Source organism: Hemitrygon akajei, chromosome 27, assembly GCF_048418815.1.
Source record: "Hemitrygon akajei chromosome 27, sHemAka1.3, whole genome shotgun sequence".
Lineage (NCBI taxonomy): Eukaryota > Metazoa > Chordata > Chondrichthyes > Myliobatiformes > Dasyatidae > Hemitrygon > Hemitrygon akajei.
The window spans coordinates 28,860,210-28,887,574 of NC_133150.1; the positions used below are offsets into that span (position 1 = coordinate 28,860,210).

Sequence of the window (27,365 nt, forward strand, 5' to 3'; positions counted from 1 at the left end):
ATGGCTTTGTGTGTGGTAGGTTGTGTCTAATCAGCCTTACACAGTTTTTCAAGGAAGTCTTCAGGAAAGTTGATGAAGGCAAGTCAGTGGATATTGTGTACATGGACTTTAGCAAGGCCTTTGACAAGGTCCCACATGGGAGCTTGCTCAAGAAGGTTCAGTCAGTTGGCATTCAACATGAGGTAGTAAACTGGATTAGTCATTGACTTCAGAGAAGAAGTCAGGGATTGGCTGCAGATGGTTGCTTCAATGATTGTAAGTCTGTGAGTAGTAGTTTGTTGCAGGAATGGCACTGCTCTTGTTGTTGTTTGTCATCTATATCAATGATCTGGATGACAATATGGTAAACGTATCAGCAAATATGCAGATGACATCAAGATTGGGGGTGTAGTGGACAGCAAGGAATACTATTGAAGTTTGCAGCAGGATTTGGACCAGCTGGAAAAATGGGCTAAAAAGTGGCAGATGGAATTTAATGCAGAGAAGTCTGCGGTGTTGTACTTTGGGAGGACCAGCCAGGTTAGGTCTTACATGGTGGAGTGCAGTAGAATGGAGGGATCTGAGGATACAGATCCTTAATTCATTGAAAGTGGCATCATACATAGAAAGGCTCGAAAAGAAAGCTTTTTGCACATTGGCCTTCATAAGTCAATGTACTGAGTATAGGAGTTAGGACGTTATGTTGAAATTGTATGTTAGTGAAGCCAAATTTGGAGTATTATGTGCAGTTTTGGTCACCTACCTACAGAAAACATGGAAATAAATTTGTAAGAATGCAGAGAAAATTTACAAGGATGTTGTCCCAGAACTTGACCTGAGTTATAGGGAAAGGTTGAATAGGTTGGGACTTTATTTCTTGAAACATAGAAGATTGAGTGGGATTTGACAGATATACACAAAATTACAAGGGTATAGGTAAGGTAAATGCAAGCAGGCTTTTTCCACGGAGGCTGAATGAGACTACAATTAGAAATCATGAGTTAAGGGTGAAATTTTTAAGGGTAACATAAGTGGAAAATTCCTCACTCAGAGGTTCGTGAGAGTGCGGATTGAGCTGTCAGTGCAAGAGATGCATACAAGCTCCATTTCAACATTTAAGAGAAATTTGGATGGGTACATAGATGGAAGGGCTATCAGAATCTGAATCTGAATCAGGTGTAATATCACCAGCAGATATCATGAAATTTGTTAACTTTAAGGCAGCAGTACAATGAAATACATCATAAATAAATATAGATAAAAACTGAGTTACGCTGTCAACTTAATGTAATTCAGTTACATATGTCTACTAAACAGTTAAGTTAAAACAAGTGGTGCCAAAAAAAAGAAATAAAAAAGTAGTGAGGTAGTGATCATGGGATCAATGTCCATTTTGAAATCAGATGGCACAGGGGAAGAAGCTGTTCTAGAATATGGAGGACTATGGTCTGGGTGCAGGTCGATGGGACTAGGCAGATTAATAGTTTGACATGGGCTAGATGGGCTGAAGGGCCTGCTGTTGTACTGTAGTGTTCTATATCTCTATGACATGCTTCCAGCACCAACACAGCAAGCCCACAACTTACTGACCCTGACTCGTACATCTTTGTAATATGGGAGGAAACTCGCACAAGCACAGTGAGAATGCAAAACCTCCTTACAAACAGCAGAGGGAATTAAACCCTGATTTTACAGCTGGCTCTGGAAAGCATTGTGCTAACTGCTTTGTTACCATGAATGAGGTGACAACCATTTCACCCTGCTCCAACTCCCATTGCTGCTTAATGCCAACTTGATTTAGCAGGATCACAGCAGAGTAATTTGCATATGGTCAGCTGGAAATACAATGCACTCAAAGGAAGCACTTCCAAAATCCCACAGATTTTAGAACAGGGGTTCCCAGCCTGGGGTCCATGGACTCCTTGCTTAATGGTATTGGTTCATGGCATTAAAAAAGGTTAGGACGCCTGATTTAGAATGATTCCCGCAGATTGAAATGTTACAAAAGTTCCACTGCTGTTTGAGAAAGGAGGGAGCAATGGAGGAAGTAAAGAACAATTGATCAGTTACCCTGACATCAGTAGAAGAGAAATTTGTTATTCTATTATTAAGCAAGTGGGAAGAAGATTCTTCAAAAATAATAGAATTACTTGGAGTCAACATATATTTAAGAAAATAAAAATATTTGGCGCATGTTAAAGCATGAGTTTGTCATGGGCAAGAAGGTTATGGTTGACAAGCTACCTAATTTGCAATAACAATGGCTTTATAAGGTGTTGGCCAGATTTGGAGTATTGTGAGCAGTTTTGGGCTGCGTATCAGAGGAAGGATGTGCTGACATTGGAGAGTGTCCAGAGGAGTTTTGCAACAGTGTTCCTGGGGATGAAATGATTAACATATGCTGAGCATTTAATGGCTCTATATAGGTCCAGAAGGTTGAGGGGGGAATCTCATTGAACCCTACCTAATATGAAAAGGCCTAGATAGAGCTGACACAGAGAGAATGTTTCCGGTAGTGTGAGAGTCTAGAATCAGAGGTCAGAGCCTCAGAATATAAGGACTTCCTTTTAGAACTGAGATGAATAGGTATTTATTTAGTCAGAGGGTGGCGAATCTGTGGTATTCATTGCCACAGATGGCTGTGGAGGCCAAGTCATTGGGAGTATTTAAAGCAGAGGTTAATAATTTCTTGATTAGGTTATGAGGAGAAGGCAGGAAAAGGAATAACAAACTAACTATGCTGGAATGGCAGAGCAGTCTCAGTGGGCAAAATGCCTAACTTTTCTCCTATGTCTTATGGTTTTATATTTGTACTTCCAGAAGAAGTTTGATATCATGCCACCCATAATATTATTAAATAAAATGAGCTGCATGGTACTGAAAGTAATGTTCTGTCTTGGAATGTGCATTGGTTGATTAACAGAAAATAGAATAGGAATAAACTGGTCATTGTTAAGTTGGAAAGTTATGACTAGTGGAGTGCCACAGTTCTTCACAATCTCAATTACTCAATTGTTTGAAAGGATCAAGTGTAATATATCCAAGTTTGCTCATGTTAAAATGCTAGGTGGTGATATTGATTGTCAGCTGGATGTAGAGAGGCTCAAGGGGATGAAGGCAGGTTAAATGAATGGATAAGGATATGTCAGATGTAATATAATGTAGAAAAATAAGATAATCAATGTTGGTTAAATGTTGGAAGGTAGAGTAGTTTTTCTTTTATGATGAGAGGACAAATAGATCTGATGAAAGGTTCCAGATTCAGATAGTGAACTGTATGTCTTTCCACAGATGTGACCTGACCTATGTGTTTCTATCATCTTTTGTTTTATTTCAGATTTCCTGCATCTGCACTTTCTGCAGAGACTGACAGTTATTGGTGTTAAGGGACTTAAGAGTCCTTGTACCTGAATCACTGAAGTTAAATTATTGAAAAAAAATGCACGTAGGAAGAACTTAGTATGTTGCCATTATTGCAAAAGGATATGAGCCAAATAGTGACCTGCTGCAATTTTGTATTGACCCTGTGAAATTGTATCTAGAATATTATTTACAGATCTGGCCTACTTGCTATTGGGAGGATATACTTATGGTAAAGGAAGTTCAGTGAAGGTTCATTAGAAGAGGCAAACCAGTTGTATGATGAGAGATGAAGCAAATTGGGCCTCTACTCTCTTCAGAAGAATTAATGATGATCTTATTGAAACACTCAAGTTTCATAAGGAACTTTTCAGGTGAGATGCAGGGATGGTTGTTGTCTCTCCTTCTAGTGTATCTAGAAATAAGGTAGATATGGCCTCAAAGTGAGGGGTGAGCCATTCAGAACAGATATGGTCTGAAATATCTTAAGAGGGTGGTAAACTTTTTGAATTCCTTATTCTGAAGAAATCACAGTATATCTAAGAAGGAAATTGATATATTTGTTTGGAAATTAAGGGATATGAGATTTATGCTGGGAAGGGGCAAAACAGAACAGAGGGGCACGCTTAAGGGGCCAAATGGCCTATCCTTTTTCTATATCTTGTGTCGAGCAGAAACAGAGCAAAATTCAGTGCGTGTGGAGTAGGGCTTCAGACCTGTAAGGGACAAATGCCAAGCACTCATTGAGGGGCAAAGGTTCACATCGTGAGCCCAGGGTGTGTGAATGCCAGATAGATTGGCGGGAGAGGAAATACGAGACAGAATTCGAGTAACCCCGACCAACTTCGTGCATCATAGCCGACCGCGACTCTAGCTGCAATTTTGCCTCAAGGGAAGAAAAGAGCCATGGATTTCCCGACTGTGAGCTCATCGACAGGACAATAAGATGAAGGTTGGAAGTTGCAGGGTGTGTGAGTGGGTGGGGGGGGGGGGGGGGGGGAGCATGGGTGTGGAATGTGGCTGTTATCTTGTTTTCAACCCCTTGTGTAATGGGCATGTCTATCATCCCTCCAGCAAGGGAAGACAAAGCATTTTTGCACCCGCGTGCGCCGCTGGGACATTGTTCCAACTTTCTTTCCTCTTTTTTTATTAAATCAGTTTTCAGAGGCTCTTCAAACAATCATTGTAATTACTCAGTTTTACAGCGCGCCACACGGCACAGCTTTGTAAATCTATTTTAGCTCTCGCTTTTCTTCTGCGCAGTATTGAGTTTGACCTCTGTCAATTAAAGAAACCTCGTCAGTGACTCCGGCCACGCCACAAGCATCTTAATGACTCTACAAAGTCTTCAGAGGCAGCGCGGATGTCTTCTCATTAGAGTCCAATTTGAAATGCTCAGTCCCATTCTTGTCCGTCCTTTAGCTTTGAGCTCGCTGCGAAGCTGTTTCCGAGACTTGCTGTTCCCCCAGCCACGCGCTTTGTTTCAATAATGGTCCTGGGATTAGCTAAAGAGAATATAAATGAGAAGAATATGCGACAATAATCTAATAGTGTATATGCTAAGTGGTTTGGAAACACTGTTTGTTGTGTGTGTTAATTGAATAAAGGCCACTCATGTAGCTTAATTAGCATTGTTTTAATGAGTACTCGGTAATTACCTCTCATTTTAATTATGCATTTTACAATGAGAACGAATGTTTGTTCAGTATTAGTTATTTATTCCCTTTGGTGTTTTCGCGATGCAGCGGGACATTATTGGTGTATGGGGAAGGCCAACACAACACTGTCAGGTCATGCAAGGTAAAAGTGTACCGTAATAATCAACCTTTCTGTAAAGATAAATGAGCGAACAGAGTCACTGTTCTCTTAGGGGCACGGAGAAAGCGGGTGGGCTCTCTCTAAGACGCAGAAGACAGGTAAAGGGGCATAGTTATGAAGGAACGGGAGGTGAAGAATTATCTACTCTGATTTTGTAGGCACCCGTCGGTTTCTATAGATGTAGAATACTGGAGTACAACAGCACTGAAACAGGCCCTTAGGCCCATCTAGTTCAAGCCTACCTGGTCTGCCGCCTAGTCCCACATACCTGCGCCCGGACCATATCCTTCCCAATCTCGCCCATTCTTGTACTTATCCAAACCTCTCTCAACTGTGTCTCACCTACAGGAATCCACTTTGCTCACTCATTCTCCTAGGTTCCGATGGCACAGTCATTCGATGATGATCACTCCCTCTCCTTCCCCTCATCCAACCCCATTCCCTATATTTTCTCCCATGTGTATTTTCCCTCTTTCAAAACATGGAATAAAACTTTTAATTCCCGTTTTTACGTTGCTATGAACGGTGGGTCAAGGAAAATCGATTACTTCCCACCATCGGCCCTAACCGGTATTGGTTCCACTGCGTCGAGTCACGTCTTCTAGGCAAACTCACAAATTTGATACCTGAGAGTTTGGTAAGGAGATGAAAACAGATCGGGATTCTCGCTATTAGTTACTGTGAACTCATTGCTGCGAGATATTCTACGTCCGTAGACGCCTAGGGAAGATTAGATTAAATTTAGTTGCGGTGCCCTTCGTAGTTCAATATCCCACCAACACTTACCCATGCTACGTAGATGTGGATTTGACTGAGCCCAGCCCTGACATCACTTTATTTGTATAACTGCAGAGATAACGGGAAAGTGATTTCACCAGTCACACTCTCCACCGAACGGACGGAGGTCTCTGCTAATACCCAAACTCATTTGTGGGAGGATTGTGGCTACGGTGTGTATTTACTAATTTAGCCAGTGAGGTTTCGAAAGTTCGACCTTTTAACGTCCCTTGAAACGGAGCATTAGTTTCTAAGATCGCTTCAGATAGCTGCTAAATTGCTAAAAGCGACTAATCCAGTTGGAAGTTGTGGCTCCATTAACAGGGAGTTTAATTGACAGGTTTAATGGCGGGAGAGGCTTTGTGCGGATAATATTCTGAGAGATTATTTTTTTAATGGCGAAATAGATGATAATAGGTGCTGAGATCAGGCATCAGCAAAAATTCTGTCAATGTGACAGCGGCAGAATTTAGACTAAATTCCTGCTTAACGGGGAAACTTGCAACCCCGGAAGGTCGGGGTTTTGCAGGAACTTTTTGAGCCTTTATATATTAGCTGCATAGTAAAATCGCGCTAAGAGCTTTCATCGTTACTGATCGCTCTATCTCCCCTCTGGTGTATAGAAGAAAAAAAAATCCCGGTGCAGGGTTTCGACTTGAAACGTCGACAATTAGACTTCCCCTACACACATACACTACTCGGCCCACTGAGTTCCAGTATCTGCAGCCTATTGTGCCCCTAGACCGGAAAGGTCTGTGGTTCCCCATGTGCTCTGTGTCGGACTACCCCTATAAACTGAGGCGGAGGAGTTTATGCTCACAGAAGCCAATCAAAAAGCTTTGAATTCCCGCCTGAGATTCTTGACGCTTCAGTGTGGTCGCGATGAGGGGTCGTTCGTAGGTGCGTCTTGCTCGCGAATTAGCTGCTGGGTTTGTCGGATTATTCTAAAAATAGCGAATTGTCATTCGTCACCGCAAGATGCGCTGTCACGTGCAGAATTGTTCCGGGGACTCTGTGGGTAAATTGGCTCATTTCCCAACCCGGTCAGAATTGCCGTTTGTCAAGATCACCCAGAATGTAAACTTGGGGGTGGGGGGTGGGGAGTGGAAATACAGCGGCGTAGCTGGTGGATTTCTCAGCCCACAGCTCCTGTGACCTGGGCTGCCAGGACCGCGGGTCAGTGACCTCTTTGTAGAATCTGCACGTTCTCCTTTCTTCCGCGTCTGAGAAACGTGCGAATCGATAGGTTAATGGGCCAGTGTAAATTGCCCCTAGTGTGCAGGCGAGTGGTAGAATCTGAGGGGAGGCGATGGGAACATGGGGAGTATATACTGGAATTAGAGTAGGAATATTGGAAATGGGTGTTTCCTTTCTCTCCGCATCTTTTGATTCCCTCGGAGGGCTAAATGGTGTAAGAACAGTACCCAGTCCTAGTCCTGAATGCACAACTCAGTCTTGTAAATGTTTAGTAATCTGGTGTCATCTACCTTCTGTGATAAAGAGGCGAACCTGTGAAATTCTTTCTGAGAGAAAAAGTATCACCTCAATTCAGTTCTGTCTGAAATTGCTTGCCCTTTCATTTCTACAAGTTTAGTCGTGATTCTGGCATCCTCGCCCCTCCTTCTCAGTCCTGAAGAAGGGTATCGGCCCGAAACGTCGACTGTCTATTCATTTTCATACATTCTGAATGATCTGCTGAGCTCTTCCAGCATCTTGTGTGTGTGTGTGTGTGTGTGTGTGTGTGTGTGTGTGTGTGTGTGTGTGTGTGTGTGTGTGTGTGTGTGTGTGTGTGTGTGTGTTGCTTTGGATTTCCAGCATCTGTAGACGTTCTCATGTTTAAGTATAGTCACTGTGATACGATTTATAAATGTATTGGAACTGCCAACCCTGCACATCCCTCCTGTGTACCTGTCATCACTTTCAAACACTTGTAGTCGCTTGCAAATACCTGCGCCATGTGCTCCTGCCCACCGTGACTCTCACCGTTTCTGACGCGCGCTGAGCCAATCTCAAACAATGGTGTTTTCATTCCCACAGGCCTGCGTGCATTCCTCCAACTCTAACTTACTTCCAGATAACTCACGTCTTCAGTCATTGGCACGCGCGGGTGGCCACACGCTCGCCAATGTCCATGGACTTCAGTGACTCAAAAGGAGATAACACTGAATGCCTCTTTTGCGCCCCGCATCGCCCTCTTTCCTTCGCTGTTGTTTGCCCGATGTTGATTGAAGATGTGGCCCATTAATGTCGGCCCTGTTGGCGGTTCTTCCTGTGTGAAGTTCGTGAGCTTCAGTGCCAGGGCTGAACTCGTCTTTGTACTTCCCCGCCCTTCTCGCAGGCTGGTGATTGAATGGCAGTGTGATGGCTCCAGCCGAGTGCGGTTTCTCCAAATGACAGGTGGTTGTCGAAGCCGACCCCGAATCCATATATTCTGAGGGGCTTCCAGACCTCATAATCCTGCCCCCTTCGCAACTTGTTGATGGCCAAGGGACTTAATCTGGGGTACAAGGTGACGAACCTCAGAGAACACACACCCGGAGGTTATGTGACGGAGTTTTAGTTTTCCCGAGTTTAATTCACTCTGGGCATAGTGGCTGTGCCAACTACGGTATCAGCTAGAGTTTACCAACCTATCAAGGTTGTTCTGGAATCCCCGGAAATCTAAGATTAAAGTGCTAGACAGTGGGCGGGGAAACAACCTGGGATTCTTCTTTTTGGTTTTCCTTCAACATTCCGAATCTCCTCTGCTTTTAAAATGATTAGGGATGGCGTTTGGGTGCTGGTGAGTGCAAGTGGGCGGGGGTGTTCTGAGAGTTAGCTGGCTGAATCAAAGCGCCTCGGACTGGACTGGAGATAGCGACTCCACAACGTCCGTCAGAGCGAAAGGAAACAGACTGGGGTCCCAGTTTGCTAATTAGGTCCGAGTAAAGTCGGGATATTCATGGCCAAACCGTTGACTGTAAAATGAACAAAGCATCTGGAGACGAAACAGCCGATTCCCGAGCACTAGGTCTCACCGCGTGGCAATGATCAAGCCACACAGTTATTTTGAGAGGAGGACGGCTACGCTTTGTTTCAGTGTTTTTGTGGAAACGTGGTGTCGGATTGCGGAGACTCGAACTGCGTGTCACTTCTCTCTCGCTCCCTCTTCCCCCTCTCCTGCCTTTTGCGATATTAGATTATAGGAGCAATTAATGCCATCAACCTTTTTACTGCACCTTATTCAACTTACTCGTCAATCAGCCAGTTACTGCTACCGCAAAATGAAGGTGTTATATTCTGGTAATTATTATGCCTGAAACTTGAAAATGTCAATGAAAGTGTGTATAAAATAAAATTTATGGGTTGTCAGTGGAAAATGGGAAGCAGGAGAGCAATTAATTATATGCTTTCATTTAGTTCTCAGGCAGACTAGCAGTGAAGGCAAATTAACGCGACGCTACTGTTGCTGCCAATGTACCAATTTGTTCCAGTTCCTGCCTTGTTCGCTGTGTTTATGGGCTGCTCACATTTACAAGATCTTCTCCCTCTTCTGCACTCTCTCCGCGCTTGTCCGTGTATTCCGCAAGCTGTATAGCTCGTTCCCCGGCTCCTGGCACTGGCCCCCATTCAAAGTTGTCGTTGCAAAAACAACCAAAAGCAGCCCGGCCTCACAGCACCCTCGCAGGCGTCCATAGGCAAGGGCAGGTGTGCACAAACACACGCCGCATTTGCATTTAGACAGGTACGCACGCATAACACATTGCCACAAACAACTGCCTACAACTCCACCGACTAATTCTTCTTTCTAAAATTATCTCAAATGCGATTTCTTCTCACTCACATCGCCGTAGCTGTCTTTTTCTGTTATTTTGCTGCAGTTACCAGAGGTCCATCTGTCCCTTCTATTCCCATACTCACTCTCTCTCATATATATCTTTTTATCTCTCTTCTCTCCATCTCTGCAGTCTAGCTCTTCTTTCTAACTTTCTATCTCCTCAGTATACCGCTTCTCTCTCTCTCTTCTCCCCATGTTGTTATATTAATCGCACATTTTAGTTCAATCTTCCTGTCCTCTGCGTTCCTTAACTCCTGTTTCCCATTTATCCCTTTGCTGTATTTATTCCCTTTTCCTTTTTTCCCAACCCCCTCTCAGTCTTGCTGCTCTTTTCTCCCGATGACAGTGTCCCTAACCCTACCGTTGTAACTTTTAGCAGAAGAGAAACAGAAATACGTTTTATATCGAAGTATGGGATGTCACCGAATTCCCAAAGAAATTATAGGGATACCACAGCGAAGAGTGTTCCCCATGTCTTTCCTCCTTTTTGCTATGTTCTCCCCTGTACGTCCTTCTCCTACTCTGCTTTCAGATGGCCAATTCCAATATCATTATTCTAATATAAATGGTTCTGTTTGTCTTGGTTCTTCGTGCAATGGGATTTGCCTCCAATGTACTGCGGGGGGAGGGGATCAGTGAGTACCCATGAGAGCACTGTTACCTCCCATCTGTGAGTAATCCTCTTAGGGATATGGAAGGGTGGCTCCGGTGGAGAACTGAATGGCACTCAGTAAAAGAAAGCAAAAAAATAGGAGCAGGTTGGACTTCTGATCTAGGAGCCACAGAATGGCAGCCTCATTACTTCTCTCTACCTCACCAGCCCGCTCCCCTTCATGTGTACATACACACCTATTGTACATACAATAGGCACACCTATTCACCTGTTTGTTAATTCCTCCCACAGTCCAAAGGCATACCAGGCAATTGGTCACTGTAAATTGCCCCCCTTTCATTTTAGGGTTAATTGTATTTGGGGGTTGCTGGGCCAGTGTGGTGCAAAGGACTGGAAGGGTCTTCTCTCCCTGTATCATGATAAATACATAAATAAATGCAAATATCTAATCAGCCAATCACGTGGCAGAAACTTGTGCATAAAAGCACATAGACACTGTCAAGAGGTTCAGCTGCGGCTCAGACCAAACATCAGAATGGGGAAGAAGTTTGACTTTAACCTTAGAATGATTGTTGGTGCAGATGGGGTAGTTTGAGAATCTCAGAAACGGCTGATCTCCTGGGATTTTCGCACACAGCAGTCTCTAGAGTATACAAGAATGGTGCAAACAAAAAACAGGAAAAAAAATCCAGTTCTGTGGGCGAAAATGCCTGGTAATGAGGGAGATCAGAGGAGGACAGCCAGCAACATTCAGTTTATTTTTTTTCACTGCCTGGACCAGCCATTGGTCTGAGAAGGACATTTTTACACTGCCCAAAAACAATGCCGCAATTTAATGAAACATTATATAAAAGAACATTCCAGCTGTGCGGCAATAAAGGCTATGTACGTGGCAGCATTTGGGTTACTGCGTGGCCGCACACCCATGCAGCTTAGAGAGAACAGTGATGGCCAGACTGGTTCAACATGACAGAAAGGTGACAGCAACTTAACTAACCACACCATAAGACATAGGAGCAGAATTAGGGCATTTTCCCATTGAGTCCGCTCCACTATTTCATCATGGCTGATCCATTTCCCTCTCAACCACATTCTCCTATAAGACCAGAAGGCAAAAGACCTGTTACAACAGTGCTGTGCAGAACAGCATCTCTGAACACACAATGCAACAGACCTTGAAATGGATGGACTACAGCAGCAGAAGAGCACATCAGATTCCATTCCTGAAACGAAGTGGCTGCTGAGTTTACAGCCACACTAAAATCCATTCAATCAATCCAAATGATCATTGGTTTCAGTTAATACCTATTCCAACAAGGCATACCTGCCAAAATGTCCGCGTGAGAAAGAAAGAAAACATTCTTCACAATATCAGGACATTTGAAATAGTGTTTTACACACCATAAAGGACTTTTGAAAGTTTTGTCATGTAGTGATGTGGGAGTCAAGTCTGCACTTGAGACTTGAACCCACAATGCTCACAATCAGAAGCAAGAGTTCCACCAGCCTAACCAGGATATCTCACTCAGCACTGAGTTGACAGGATGGCAGGAAAATGAATTCCACACACAGTGAAATCGATATCATCCAACACACATCATTTTGTTCGTAATAGATTGAAGTATGTTTTGTTTCTTTTAAAAAGATGCTTTTACTTCCTGCTCTGATGAAACAAGCATTGAGGAGAAGAAAACTTTTGAAAGGATGGAATGCAGATTGGCACAGATTTGCATAGCTGTACTGCATGATGCCTGACCCAGGCAGGATATGAGTCGATATGTGGCTTGTGGTGAATTTGCTGAGGATTTGGCTTGTGTAACCTGCAGGGATATGAAATAAATATTTATATTAAAACACACTAAAAGAAACCAGAAGAAGAAAGTGGAACATCTGAGTTACACATTCATCTTCTATCCAGGAGGTTTTGTTATATTAAGTTGACAACAGTACAGTAATAAAGGTCAGAAAGTAATTGAGTGGCATCTTTTGAGTGTAACTTAAATAGTTGCTTCAGTATCCAACTGAAATTAAAGGGCTTGATGAGGCAATATTCTTTGAAAGGAGCTCATCTGAATGTACCCTAATGGCATCTGGTTAAGAGATCTAATTTTAAAAGAAGGTGGCTCCAATCAGACCCCTTTCTCCATCTGCCACCTCCGAAGAAGATTTCTCCATAGGGATTCCGTACTAGAGAGACAGCATCTTCGAAAAGAGCTCTGTTGGATGGACCTCAAATGAATTTACTGGAGAGTATTTTTCAAAGAAGGCATTTCCAATTGGATCCCTTTCACAGAAGGTCTCTCCAACAAGATACCTTTCAAAGGGGCCCTATTGGATAGATGCCTTCTTTATATAATCAGCCCTGTTAAAGAGAGTTAATCTTTGAAAGATCATCAATTAGCTCTATAGGAGGTGTCTTCCTCTTCTTCTTAAGACCAACACCTATACTGGGGCAAACCCGCTGACAGAAACTCACCAGAGTCTTCTGTCCTGGGACCAGTCTTGCAAGTTATCCCCAGATGTAGCCCATCTTCATATGTATCCTTCCTCTCCTAAGGATGAGGTCCTTGGATCGTAGCTCTGGGTTTTATGTGCTTGTGGTTGCTAGCCCCATGCTCAACCCTCCTCCTGTGATATCTGGGCTTGGGCCTGTCCTTAGCAAAGTTTCTCTCAGAGATATGAGGTCAGTTATATCAAATCAATGTGAAAGTGGAATGCCTCTACCAACGTGATGTTCCTCCCCTCAAATTCAGTGACATTCAACCTATTGTTGCATGCAGTTGTTACCAGGAATGAAATGAACAAACTCAGTACCAACCTTTGTGTCCATCGAGTTTAAAGTGGATTGCCTCATAAGGAGAATGGTTCTCCAAACTCAAATCCAAGGGCAAAATCGAATTAGACCAGACTTCTCTGTTGAAAGTATTGATCAAAGTTATAATGCAACTTCAGGATATAAATTTTAACAATGAAGTATCTTTGTAGTGTGATCACGTTTGTAAAGTGGGCTGCAAAGTAATCTGCTCATAACCAGTAAACTCTCAGGATAGCTGTGGAGATAATCTGCTCCAGCCAAGGGATATACCTTCGTATTGCCCTGGTAACAGGGAACTACACTGGGTTAGGTACACCGGTTCACCTGCTTATTGATGCAAACAGCAAAATCAGCAAATCAGCTGGCAGCAATTCAATCCCTAAAAACATACAGACGTGGGCGAGAAGTTCAGTTGTTGCTCAGACAAAACATCAGAATTGGAACAAATGTGATCTAAGTAACTTTGACTGTGGAATGATTGTTCGTGCCAAACAGGGTGGTTTAAGTGTCTCAGAAACTGCTGATTTTCCCGGGATTTTCACACACAAGCCTCTAAGAGTTTCCAGCCAACGGCACGAGAGACAACAAAAAAGCACCCGATCAGCGCGGTTCTGTGGGCAAAAACACCTCGCTAATGAGAGAGGTCAGAGGAGAATGGCCAGACTGGTTCAAGCTGACAGGAAGGTGAAAATATTTCAAATAACCGCACTGTTACAACAGCGGTGTGCAGAAGAGCATCTCCGAACGCACGTCGAACCTCGAAGTGGATGGGCTACAGCAGCCAAAGACCACGAAAATAACCCCCTGTACCTAATAAAGTGGCCACTGCGTGTATCTATTGCCCTGGAGACGGGGAACTCAACTCTATTGCTCTTCAAATAGCGTTAGGGTCCTCATGGAGAAGGCCGGCAGAGCTTCAACTTAACATTTCAACAACTGCTGCAAAGCTTCAGTACTGTAATGGGCCCGGATCACGACTACGAAATGAAATTTGAACTCACGACCTTTTGGCTCAGAGTCGTGGGTGCTACCCACTGAGCAACAGCCAGATACTGTTTACTTTTGATTTCGGATACTATCCAGACGGTGAACTGAAGACTCATTGTAAACAGGCTTTCAAAGTTAATGGAATGACTTGCAAAGAAGAGAAGGCTCGGCAAATACGCCGTTTTGTTTCAAGTTTAGATTACGCGCACACAAACAGCTAATTTTGATTTTGACCATGAGAAAGGGGGGTGGGAACAGATTGATGTCACCTTGCGAAAGAGCTTGTGTGTGTGTGTTGCTGTATCTCTCTGACCTGCTTTCATTTTGGCACTGTCACAGATTGATGTTAGTCCGTCCTCTAGTGGCGCAGGACCGAACGTTTCAGTTACCCACGACATCTGAAGCCACAGAAAGTGACTCTTCCCATTCCAGAGAGGGGAAAAAAAGAACACTCTCCGGTGGCCAAACTACATTTTCGCGTCAAGCTCCTGTTCTGTTTCCGCCGAGAGTCATTTCATTCGTGGACTCGGCATGGAAGCAAGCCATTCGAGGTTTATTTTCTCTCCGGAGCTGTGCTTGACACCGTGTTACAGGCAGAAAGGGCGAACTACAGGCCGGCACTTTCAAACTGACGCGATGCGCAAGATGACACTTGCACAGTTGCCAGCCTGTCACAGAACGCGCCCTGGGGTGTTCAGCAATACAGAGGGCCCTCTGGTGTGGGGCAAGCAGGATCGGAGAATGCACATGGTGCCCGCGTCATCACTGCTTTTTGCTTTGTGTGTGTGTGTGTGTGTTGCTCGTAACACACACAAAATGCTGGAGCACCCCAGCGGGTCCAGGTATCATCTACAGAATGGAAATGAATAAACGGGCGACGTTTCTGGCCGAGACCCTCATCAGGACTGGAAGAGAAGGGGGGGAGACGTCCGAATGAAAAGGTGGAGGGTAAGGGGGGGAGGGAGAGGAGGACGAGCTAGATAGAAGGTGATAGGTGAGGCCAGATGGATGGGAAAGTTAAAGGGCTGGAGAAGAAGGAATCTTGCAGGAGAGGAGAGAGGACCGTGGGAGAAAGGGAAGAAGGAGTTGCACGGGGGGGGGGGGGGGAGGCAGGTGAGGAGAAGAGGTAGGAGGCCAGATTGGGAAACAGAAGAAGAGGGAAGGAGGGTAAAAAAAAATTACCGGAGAGATGATGCTCCTGCCATCAGGTTGGAGGCTACATAAACAGAATACTGTATAGGATGTTACACCTTCACACCGAGAATGGCCTCATCATGACGAAAGAGCAGGCCATGGACCAGCATGCCCAAATGGGACGGGAATTAAAATGTTTGGCCACTGGGAAATTCTGCTTTTGGTGGACGGAGGGGACGGGCTTGACAATGTAGAGGCAGCCACATTTGGATACAATGGACAGCCCAGCAGATCTGCAGGTGAATTATTGCCTCTCCTGGAAGGACAATTTGGGCCCCTGAATGGAGGTGAGGGAGGAGGTGAATGGGTAGGTGCAGCATTTCGGTTGCTGGCTGGGCTATGTGCCAGCAGGGAGATTAGTGGGGAGGGGAGGGATGAATGGGAATAGGAATCCCAGTGGAAAATGGAGAGAACGATATGTTTGTTGGTAGGATCTGGCTGAAGGTGGTGGAAATCGCAGAGAATGATGTGTTGGATGTGGAGGAAAATGGCATGGTAGGTGAGGACAAGAGGAACACTGTCCTTGTTAAGTAGGTGGGAAGGTGGGGTGAGCACGGATGGGAAATGGAGGAGGCACAGGTGAGGGCAGCATCAGTGGTGGAGGAAAGAAAACCTCTTCCGTTGAAGGAGGATGTATCTGGAGTCCCTGAAAGGAAAGTCTCATCCCAGGAACAGATGAGCTGCGGATGAAGGAACTGAGAAAAGTGATTAGTGTTTTTACAGAAGACAGGGTGGGAAGAGGTATAGACAAGATATTGTGGGAATTGGCAGGTTTATAAAAGTTGTAGGTAGAAAGTTTGTCTCCAGAGAAGGAGACAGAGAGATTGAGGAAGGGGCAGAGGTGTCAGAATGGGTCCAATTGAATCTAAGGGCAGGGTAGAAGTTGGAGGCAAAGTTGATGAAATTGACAAGCTCATCATGGATGCAGGAAGCAATACCAATGCAGTCGTCAATGTAGTACAGGAAGTGGCTTCCCGGCATTTCCATAGCCCTACCCTGGTCCCTGCTTTATCCTGACCCTGGAGAGGGTTGTTTTCTAACTAGCGCTGTTTGAACCTTCACCGACAGATGGGTAACCTCAGGATGAATGAATGAACAAAAAAAAACAACCCTGGAGATGGTGGAAATCGGAAATTAAACCAAAAAAAACTGAACACAGACGCCGGAAAATTTCAGCAAGCAAGGCAGAAATAGTTAACATTTTGGGCCCAGAAAACCTCTGCAGAATTCTATGCAAGGATCCCATCCTGAAATGAATGGAAGAAGGTTGAATGATGGCAGGACATTTGACCACATACAGCATCACATTCAATCCAAATTGTGTCATTATCCAACACGTGTGCACACACAAAGGCACAGACTAGCATCCTTCCTCACGGAGCACAACAGATTACTCCATTCCTGACTTTAAAAACAAAGGCATTAATGTTTATACATTTCAATTACAGACCAAATCGCTTAAGCTCTTTTTAAAATTAATTACATCAGAGGACATTAATGATGATTGCTAATTGGGTGAATGGAGTCCTCTCTTGTTTCTCATTGTGCTAACACAGGCATCAATCAGAACACAGTCAGACTGAATCTGAATGAAGGGGAGGAATTCAGGAAGCTGTTCCTTCTAATCTCCAGTCCTGGTTTTGTGGAAGGCTTGTTTATTCTCGTACTATGTTTAAGCCATTTGCACAGATTAAACAAATAGCATTTTCTTCAGCAGCATCTTGTTCTCGTCTAGGAGAGAGAGACTTTGGTGTCGAAATTTTGAAGTTGTTTCTACTACAGGCTTCTAGTGCCAGCGTTGAGTATTTCTTAAGTCAAACACAGCTGAGAAATTAATAAATCCCATTCACGAGTCCGCTGTGGCAGATCAGCTGCAGTCTGGCTATTGCACCCCACCAGGCATCACAATCTGCCAGATCTGATTCTCAAATGCAATCCATGTGCCATATGTAAAATTTGGGGGTCGCCCTCAGGCCAACAGCTCGCATATGGCTACCAGCGGCCCACAGTTGGTGTGAGTACTAACGCCCACTGCAAATGCGTTGGCAAAGTTAATCTTTTGAAAATCTGATCAAGTCCTGAAACACTCATCCTGAATTCAAGCAAGGTACATTTCACATTTCCTTATGATATGGAAATATTCCATTCAGCCCATTGATTCTATTTCAGACACAAGTTTCCATTTCCTTTGTAACTAATTATCTCTGCCCATTAATATCCCCCTGAGGCTCCTACATTAAGACTTGCTTTCAGTAGCTAGTTAAGCATCAGGCCCAGTTTGGGGGGGGGGTGTTAGTGAGGGGACCCTCTCCCCCCACTTTCTCAGTCTCAGCAGTTCTCCAAGAAGCCAGCAATATGCATCTGCCACCATAGCCTCAGGCTTCTCAATGAAGCGGAGATGCTGGTTTGCCATCAGCAGCACGAGTGGAAGATTGCGGAAAGCAAAAATATAGTCAACACCTTCAGGCACTCTATCACACTGTGCCTTGCAAGCTCCTTCACAGGTGGGGGTCAGCTTGGCTCTTACAAACTCTGGACTTTTGACATACCATTTTCAATTGCAACATTCATAAGGAGCTAGGTAAGGAAGGCATCCATTAGTCCTTGATGCATCCTTCCCATTTGCTCCCATTTATCACATTACAGTCTCTGCCTCTAACTTCCCCCTCTCTACCCTCCCTTTCCCACCTGGCTCCATCTGCCCAGTTTCCTTTACCTGTTTTCACCTATCGCTCACCAGCCTCTGTCTGTGGATTCCATTCCCCCACCAATCCATCTGCCCATCATCCCCCATCTGACTTGGTTGCACTCATTTCTGCCTCACCACATGAACTTACCTCGGTACTGGCTATCTCCCCTTTACACTCTGTTATCAAGCAGGGTCTTGACCCAAAATGCTGACCTGCCTTTTGCTTCCACAGACACTAACTACTGCGTTCCTCCAGGAGTTTTGTTTCTTTTTGGTCCAAATTCCAGCATCTGTAATCTCTTCTGTCTCTATCGATTACTTATGTCTGTGAATGGGAAGAAATATGCCAAACAAGTTTTACATACTTGCAGGTTGCCTAAATGAACTGCTTTTGTATTACTGGCTCAAGAGTAAATATCGGGAGACTGTTGGGCAAAGTAATGTCATGGTGTCTTTAAGGCCCACAAGAGAGAGCACTGGCTCCAGCTTAACATTCCACCCAAAACAGAAGGGAGTCCAACAGTTTTTTTTAACCAAATAGATTAATAAGTCACTTGTGTCCTGTAGGGAGACCTCTATACTGTAGGCTGTCTCTATGGAAACTTTGTGATGGCTGCATTGGCAAACAAGCAAGTTTTGAGCAAACTAAGATATGTCTTTTGCTAAGTTGATGGTCTTTCAATGGTAGTTGTTGTTGGTCTTTCTACATATCTCTGTGATCAGCCCATAGAGCAGAGTCTTGTATTGTTCAGTTCCTCAGGACATACATTGACAAAGACCATTATTTCCATTCTAGACTGTTGTGACAAAGAAACACACCAGAAGGAGGTCGATGATATTTTGATCTGCACCACTGCCCCACTCAACAATTGAGATTCTGGTTGTAGGTGAGGGATCTCGTGGAAAGGTTATCCTCACTGGCAGCCAAGCAAGGTCTTGGTGCTTGGTTGAGAGTTAAGCGAATGAGACATTCTGCCAAGTGACCTTGATGACCTGCCTGGACGCCATCTGATGGGACCTACTGCCTTCTTCTCCCACAGGATCTCAAGAACATTCTGTGGGAACGAAAACTGCCTGATCGATTGTGGTTAGAGGTGTTTCTCTGCAGATACTTTCTGCAAGAGACAGATGCTGTAACAAAATCCAGATGAATGGAATATTCCTTGGCAACATGCCCAGGTCTATCCTACACAACAGAAGGGACAGGAACAATACTTGATGTTTACAAGCTCATGGTCTTCACAGAGCTTGATGAAGCTACACACAAAGGTAGCCAACAGGATGAAATCTCTGTTGAGTATAATTCCTCTTCTTCTCATTGGAGACCGACACATTGTATCTCTAGATTAGGGGTTCTCAATCTGGGGTCCATGGACCGATTAGTTAATGGTAAGGCTCCACAGTGTGAAAAAAGTTTGTGAACCCCTGCTATGGATGAAGTAGAAACTACTCAAGAGAGTAGAACAACACTAACTGCACCTTGCCTCTACATTTAGGGTCTTATTTGCAAAGAGGGAACATTGCTTCCACATTCCCAGCTAGGGCTTTCACTTGCTATGTGCTCCCCCAGACTAATTTCCAGCACCTTAAAGATGGTGAAGTATCTATTGGACCAGTTCTCAAAAAGCATTAGCTCACCCTTGCTGTGTTTGATTGCCCACCTCAATGTCAGTTCAAGCTGGTCATAAAGGTTCAGTGTGTGAAACTTTCAGCAAGTCTGGGTAGAAAGTAGTTATGGGCTTTGACACCACTCCACCACTGCCTGGGATCATCACACCTCCTATACCTATTTGGTGTCAACTGATACAAAAAACTACCTTTTTTCAAATATTTAATTTACTCAGAATGTATTCTGTGAAAGAAAATGGGGCATTGCATTTTCTTCACTGGGCCAAGAACATCATTGCATTTGCTAATAAAAGTCATATTATCTCAATATATCATAAATATTTCATCAGTGAGACATCTAGAAGGTTATTACACAGGGATAAGCCCTTTAGCATTCCGGAAGTGAGGACCCAGTACTGTGGCTTTTCCTTATTAGACCTTGGAAGAATAGCAAAAACTTAAGATCATCTCTCAGCAAGTACGTCTACACCTTAGAACATGCTGGTCTACAAAATACTTTTGCAGATGGCTCCCTGAGCTGGAAAACCAACATGTTTTTCTGGGCAGCCCAAGGTGTGTCGTGCACCAAATTTATGATCTTATTGCAGATGTTTGTCAAGTTCGCATCCCTCTGAATAGCCTCTAGAGCACTGTTCTGCGTTATGAATCCACGAGGGATACACCTTGAAAATAACCACACATACCCTTTCCAGATACTTTTTTTTGCTTATGCCTGCCCCAGAAGGGGGTGGCAGATCACACCACAGCGACCTTGAGGCCAAAGCATGATGCACTATAAACCTGTTGTAAATGAAAGATGTAATGGGGGAAGGTCCATCTGATCATGAGTTAAGTGAGGTCTTGTTTGAGAGTTTCTGGAGATCAGGCATTCTTTCAAATGAGTTTGACAGTGCTTCAGAAACCATTCGAAAAGACCAACCATCTTCACATACATAGTCCATGGAAACTACTGCTTGATCGTGGTCCAGAGTATTTTTTTGCAGAAACCTTTCCATGTGGCACAGGTAGTGTGACAAAGTCAAACCCAATAGGACATATCCTGGTTAATTCTTTGTAAAACCTCAACATGTAGCAACATTTGATTTTATGTACTCAGTCTCTATGCACAGCTTGATGCAGCTACACACAAGGGAGGCCATCAGGCTGTGGTCCACATAAGATACATTTCCCCACCCCCACCCCACCTTCTCTTTGAAGAGCTGTGTACCGCATCTCTCGGGACATTATCCACTTCTGATGTCCAGATGAAATGGAACCTGGTTCAGGTGACAACCATGACACAGAAGCAGGTTATGAGCCATAGCTACACAACATAGAGCAACATTGACAGTAACTTGCAAATGTTGACTGGATTCTTTCCCAGTGGAGGAAGCACCACTTTCATTTCCCCCAGTTCCACTGGTTTAAAATCTCAATACTGCACCAAAATGTTAACCTGGACTTCTGTGCTTAAATTTCTGTAGTGAGACATAGACAAAGAACCTTAAGCTATAAGTATGTTTTTCCAATAAACCACAACAGACTTGAGCAGCACACTCACTGGGCTCACATATCAAGACCAGGCGGTCAGATGCAGAACCTAAGTGTCATGTAATATGACTGGATCATCTATTGGCCTAAAAAAACTCTAATGACCTGTCTTGAACAGGAAGTGATGTCAGGTGCTATTAGTGGGTCACAGCTGTGAAGATTTAATTAGCAGGATTGCTAAACTTAATTGAAAACCAATTAGAAGATGATGGATTTTGATTAGCAATTTAAATTTTTTAATATAATTTGTATTAACCAGTTTCAGGCAGATGTGGAGTGTGTCAGTGAGGGAATGTGGAAATTACATTTTAATACAACTTGTACTGAGAGATTGGTTGTTATGTCTGACACTAGTCAATTCTGTCCATTAAAAGGAATTAAAGTATGGGCTTCAAGAGCAATTCCTCATGCCTTACTGGCAGCCCAATAAACAAGTGATACTGAGCAAGCATTATATTGATGGCGGTAGAATTTTTAGGAAGGAGAAAATCATTTGTCCATTTTTTGATATTGCTCAGTTTGTCACTTTATTTGCTTCAGATTCAGATTTACTTATCCCATGTACATCAAAGCATACAGTGAAATAAATGCATTGTTTGTGTTAACAACCAACACAACGTAAGGATGTGCTGGGGGCAGCCCACAAGTGTCACCACATATACCGGCGCTAAATTCTTCAGTTTTGTCTTTTGTCCTCCGAGCAGATAATTTTCCCTTTTGGCTTGTATTTTATTGTTACTGCCATGTGGCTCAACTTGATGCCAGTGTTGTGATTATTGCTTTGCAATGGATGGGCATATTCAGTGTTGAACTTATTAGCAGGCCAATGCCAAGTTACTGTCTCAGTAAAAAAAAAAGAGCTTTGGTCTTCCCTAAACTTTCTGATCCTCAGATCAGAATTAGGTCTAATATCACCGGCATGCATCATGAAACACAGCGGTACGATGCAATACGTGATAATATAGGGAAAAAAACTGAATTACAGTAAGTATATCAAATAGTTAAAGTAATAAGTAGGGCAACAACAAATAAAGTAGTGAGGTAGTGTTCATGGTTTCAATGTCCATTTGGGAATTGGATGGCAGAGGGGTAGAAGCTGTTCCTGAATGGGACCTGAATCAGGTTTATTATCGATGACATATGCTGTGAAATTTGTTGTTTTGTGACAGTAATACAGTGGAAGATATAAAAGAATTACTAAGTTACAATTAAAGAATAGTGCTAACTAGGAAGATTGAGCTAGTGTTCATGGACCATTCAGAAATCTGGTGGAGAGCAAGAAGCTGTTCCTACAACATTGAGTGTGGGTCTTCAGGCTCCTGTACCTCTAGGGTGAGGAGATATCTGTAAGTGAGTGCTGTTGATTGGCATGTTCCAAGGTGCAGAAGCACACGCTGAAGGGTGCACTGAAGCTCCATGCACAAAGACACCGTGGGGAAGGTCTCCTGTCTAGGGTCCTGCTGTCACTGAACTCTGAGTGACTGGGCCCAATGTAACAGCCTCTCAAATATTTCAAAGTTGCATGGTTTAAGGAGGAAACATGAGTAGTATTGACACATTGCCTTAAATTTATAGTACAATGATTGCACAGGCTTGTCCTAATTATATTTACATTGTGAATAAAGTATATTTTTGAAATATAAAAAACATATTTCAAAAATGTTTTGTCATGGCTCATTCCCTTAATAATACAGGACTCTTGTGTACTGCTTCCAGGGATAAATGTTGAAATAAATATTGACTGCTGCTAGAGCATCATCAACTTGGTGAAAAATGTTCTTTGGTTTTACCTGAAACCTCTTGGTCTTCCAGTGCAAAGAGGTGTTGACAATTGAATGCTTCCATCTGACATATTCCATTGTACAGGATTACATGTTGTGGGACACAGTGAAGCTCAGTGCCCTGTCGTATAGGGAAAGTCCTGCCACCACTAGACACTGAAGGGCTAGCCCTTTGTAAACCCTCTCAGATATTTCAACCTCATCTTCAACCATGCCAATGGAATTCAAAGAAATGTTTGTCACCATTCTGTACTCTCTAGCTCATGTCCTACGATTCCTCTGTTTGGTTACATCTGCAAATTTATTCACTTCGCATTGAATTTGTGTATCCAAGGCTCTGGCATAAATTGGAAACAGCAGGATCCCCAAAATTAATCTTCAGTACCCTTCCCCACTCCGGCTCCATAGGACATAGAACATTACAGCACAGTACATGTTCTTCGGCCAACAATGTCGTGCCAATCTGCTACCTACTCTAAGATCAATCTAACCCTTCCCCCAACAAAGCCCTTCATTTATCTATCATCACTTTGCCTATCGAGGAGTTTCTTAAATTCCCCTAATGCACCTGCCTCTACTACTACCCCTGGCAGTATGTTCCAAGCATCCATTACTCTCTGTGTAAAGAACTTACCTCTGACAACCTCCACTCCATCCTTTCCAACAATCACCTTAATATATGCCCCCTTGTATTGGCTATTTCTGCCCTGGGAAAAAGTCTCCGGCAATCTATTACATCAATGCCTCTTACCATCTTGTAGACCTCTCATCCTCGTTCGCTCCAAAGAGAAAAGCCTTAGCTTCCTCAACCTATCTCTGTAAGACATGGCCTATAGTCCAGGCAGCATCCTCTCCTCTTCACCCTCTCTAAAGCTGTCACATTCTTCCTATACTGAGGCAACCAGAACTTAACACAATATTCCCAGTGTTATCTAACCAGGGATTTACAGAGCTGGAACGTTACCTTGTGGCTAATGAACTCAATCCTTGACTAATGAAGGCCAATACACCATACACCTTCTTAACAACCTTATCAACTGGCATGGCAATTTTGATTGATCTATGGATGTGGGCCCCATTATCCCTCTGTTTCTCCATGTTTAACAATACCCTTTGAACCAGTTTCTGTGGTTTACTGTTCTTCAGCCAGTTTCATAGCAATTTCCTAAGATTTAGCTACAAATCCCTATAGCTTTATGCTTATTGAGAAGCCTTTTGATGTGGAATGTTGTTATCATACTTTTGGAACTCCAGGAAGAGTGCCTCAGTGGTGAACTGGCTCATCACTTCCATTATGATGAGCCAGGCTCATCCTATCTTACACTGCTTCCTCTGTAATCACTGTACAAATAATATGGTTTTTATACAATAATCAATCTCAATATTTTACAGGGGCTTGTGCTTGCTTTTTCAATTCCACTAATATAGTCACCAAATGGGACTGCCTCCAATCTTCTTGATTCGGCCCAGGATTCATTAATGATTATCAGTGTCTCAGAAATCCAACTCCCTTAGTCTCTCTCGCCATTCTGCAATAAATCCCCATTGACTCAGGGGACTGTTGTTTTAAGTCACTTCATCCTTTTTAGGATTTCTATTTTATTTAAAAAGGGATGAGAAACTTGTATGTAAATCGTACATTCTCAACATCAGGCCAACCAAAGTATTCTGCAGCCATTGAAGTATTGTTAAATAGTAATTTAATATTGACCAGATAATCCATCTGATGATGTTAGCTGAGGGGTAAAGAGTGGAGAGGAGAAAGGGGAGAACTCTCATGCTTTTCTTCAGTAATAGGTTATGGCATCCATAATACCCACCCCCAATAATGCTGGAAGGTTCTTGGTTTAATATCTCACCTCAACTGTGGAGTGCCGTTTCAGCACTGTTCCTAGAGTGCTTCACTCTCTCATCAAAAGTACAAAGTCAGAAGGCAGACATGAGGGAAAACTGCACTCCCTTCAAAGTATGTTTATCAGCACATTTGTTTCATAATGCCATCTTTTGCATTTGTCTGGGTTAAAATTGTGTAATTGTCTATATAATTTGTACATAACATATAATAAGTAGCATGGCTTAAAGTTTACTTTATTGTCAGGAGGAAGAGATTAGCTTTCCCTCATCTTTGGTGTCTGACAATAATCTTTGAGTCATGCCCTTCCTGCAGTGCAATATGACTTCATTGTTTCCCTTTTGAAAATACAGCACTGCTTTAGCACTGTTCCTGCAATGGTGTATTGCTCTCTCAGTTTTCTCTGGGCTAAACTTTTCTCTCAACTCCACTTTCCCCTATTTATCTAATAGAAACATAGAAAACCTACAGCACAAAACAGGCCCTTCAGCCCACGATGCTGTGCTGAACACGTACTTTAGAAATTGCCTAGGGTTACCCATAGCCCTCTATTTTTCTAAGCTCCATGTACCTATCCAGGAGTCTCTTAAAAGACCCTAGCGTATCCGCCTCCACCACCATTGCCGGCAGACCATTCCATGCACTCACCACTCTCTGCGTAAAAAACTTACCCCTGACATCTCCTCTGTACCTACTTCCAAGCACATTAAAACTTTGCCCTCTCGTGTTAGCCATTTCAGTCTTGGGAAAAAGCCTCTGACTATCCACATGATCAATGCCTCTCATCATCTTACACATCTCTATCAGGTCACCTGTCATCCTCCACTTTTCTCACAGGAGAAAAGGCCAAGTTCACTCAATCTATTCTCATAAGACATGCTTACCCAATCCAGGAAACATCCTTGTAAATCCCCTCTGCACCCTTTCAATAGTTTCCACATCCTTCCTGTAGTGAGGTGACCAGAACTGAGCACAGTACTCCAAGTGGGGTCTGACCAGGGTCCTATATAGCTGTAACATTACCTCTCAGCTCTTAAATTCAATCCCATAGTTGATGAAGGCCAATGCACCATATGCCTTCTTAACCACAGAGTCAACCTGCGCAGGAGCTTTGAGTGTCTTATGGACTCGGTCCCCAAGATCCCTCTGATATTCCATACTGTCACGAGTCTTACCATTAATGCTATATTCTGCCAGCATATTTGACCTGCCAAAATGAACCACCTCTTGATTCCCTCAAAATTCAAAGATCTATGGATTTCTCTCTCTCTCTCTCTCTCTCTCTCTCTCTCTCTCTCTCTCTCTCTCTCTCTCTCTCTCTCTCTCTCTCTCTCTCTCTCTCTCTCTCTCTCTCTCTCTCTCTCTCTCTCTCTCTCTCTCTCTCTCTCTCTATATATATATATATATCTCAGCAACTGAGCTTCCACAGTAAATGGGCAGCAATTTCTCAATAGATCCACTATCATCTTGGGAAATTCCTGAACGGCAACCCTTTTAGTTTGGAACCATGACTCACATTTCTGGACAATCCAGTCAGGGCAAATTATCATCCCTACTTCTAACCTTAAAAATCCATGAATATTTAATACTTTTCAATGACATTTTAAACTCAGGTTCAGCAAGGCCAAGGTTATTGGCTTCTGGAGAAGAAAACCAGAGGTTCATGAGCCATTTTTCGTTGGAGAATCTGAGGTGAAGAGGGTCAGCAGTTTTAAAATTCCTTGGTGTATTATATCAGAGGACCTGTCCTGGGCCCAGCACATGTGCAATTAAGAAGAAAGCATGATAGTGCCTCTACTTCCTTAGAGATTCGGAATGACATCTAAAACTTTGACAAACTACTATAGATGAGTAGAAGAGAGTATATTGACTGGCTGCATCACAGCCTGGTATGGAAACACCCATGCTCTTGAATAGAAAATCCTACAAAAAGTAGTGGATATGGCCCAGTCTACCAAGGGTAAAGCCCTCCCAAGCACTGAGCACATCTACGTGAAACACTGTCACAGCTAAGCAGCATCCATCATCAGGGACCCCCATCACCCAGGACACGCTCTCTTCTCATTGCTGCCATTAGGAAGGAGGTACAGGAACCTCAGGACTCACATTCCCAGGTTCAAGAACAGCTACTACACATCAACCATCAGGCTCTTGAACCAAAGAGGATAACTTCACTCAACTTCACTTGCCCAATCATTGAAATGATCCCACAGTCAATGGAATAACTTTCCAGGACTCTTCATCTCATGTTCTCAGTATTTATTGCTTGTTTGTTTGTTTATTTATTATTTCTTCCTTTTTGTATTTGCACAGTTCATTATCTTCTGCAATCTGGTTGAATGTCCAAGATGGGCAGTGTTTCATTGATTCTGTTAAGTTTATTATTCTATAGATTTATTGAGTATGCCCACAAGAAAATGAATCTCAGGGTTGTATATAGTGACATATATGCACTTTAATAATATATTTACTTTGAACTTTAAAGTTTGAAATCACTGTTGATTTTTCTAAACTCTGGAGAGAT

At 43.3% G+C, this 27,365-nt stretch overlaps 1 protein-coding gene across 2 annotated transcripts in view; it reads left to right on the top strand.

The window, feature by feature from the left end:
• foxp4 (forkhead box P4) overlaps window positions 1–27,365 on the top strand; it is a 395,709-nt gene that overhangs the window by 258,257 nt on the left and 110,087 nt on the right. The window lies entirely within an intron of this gene.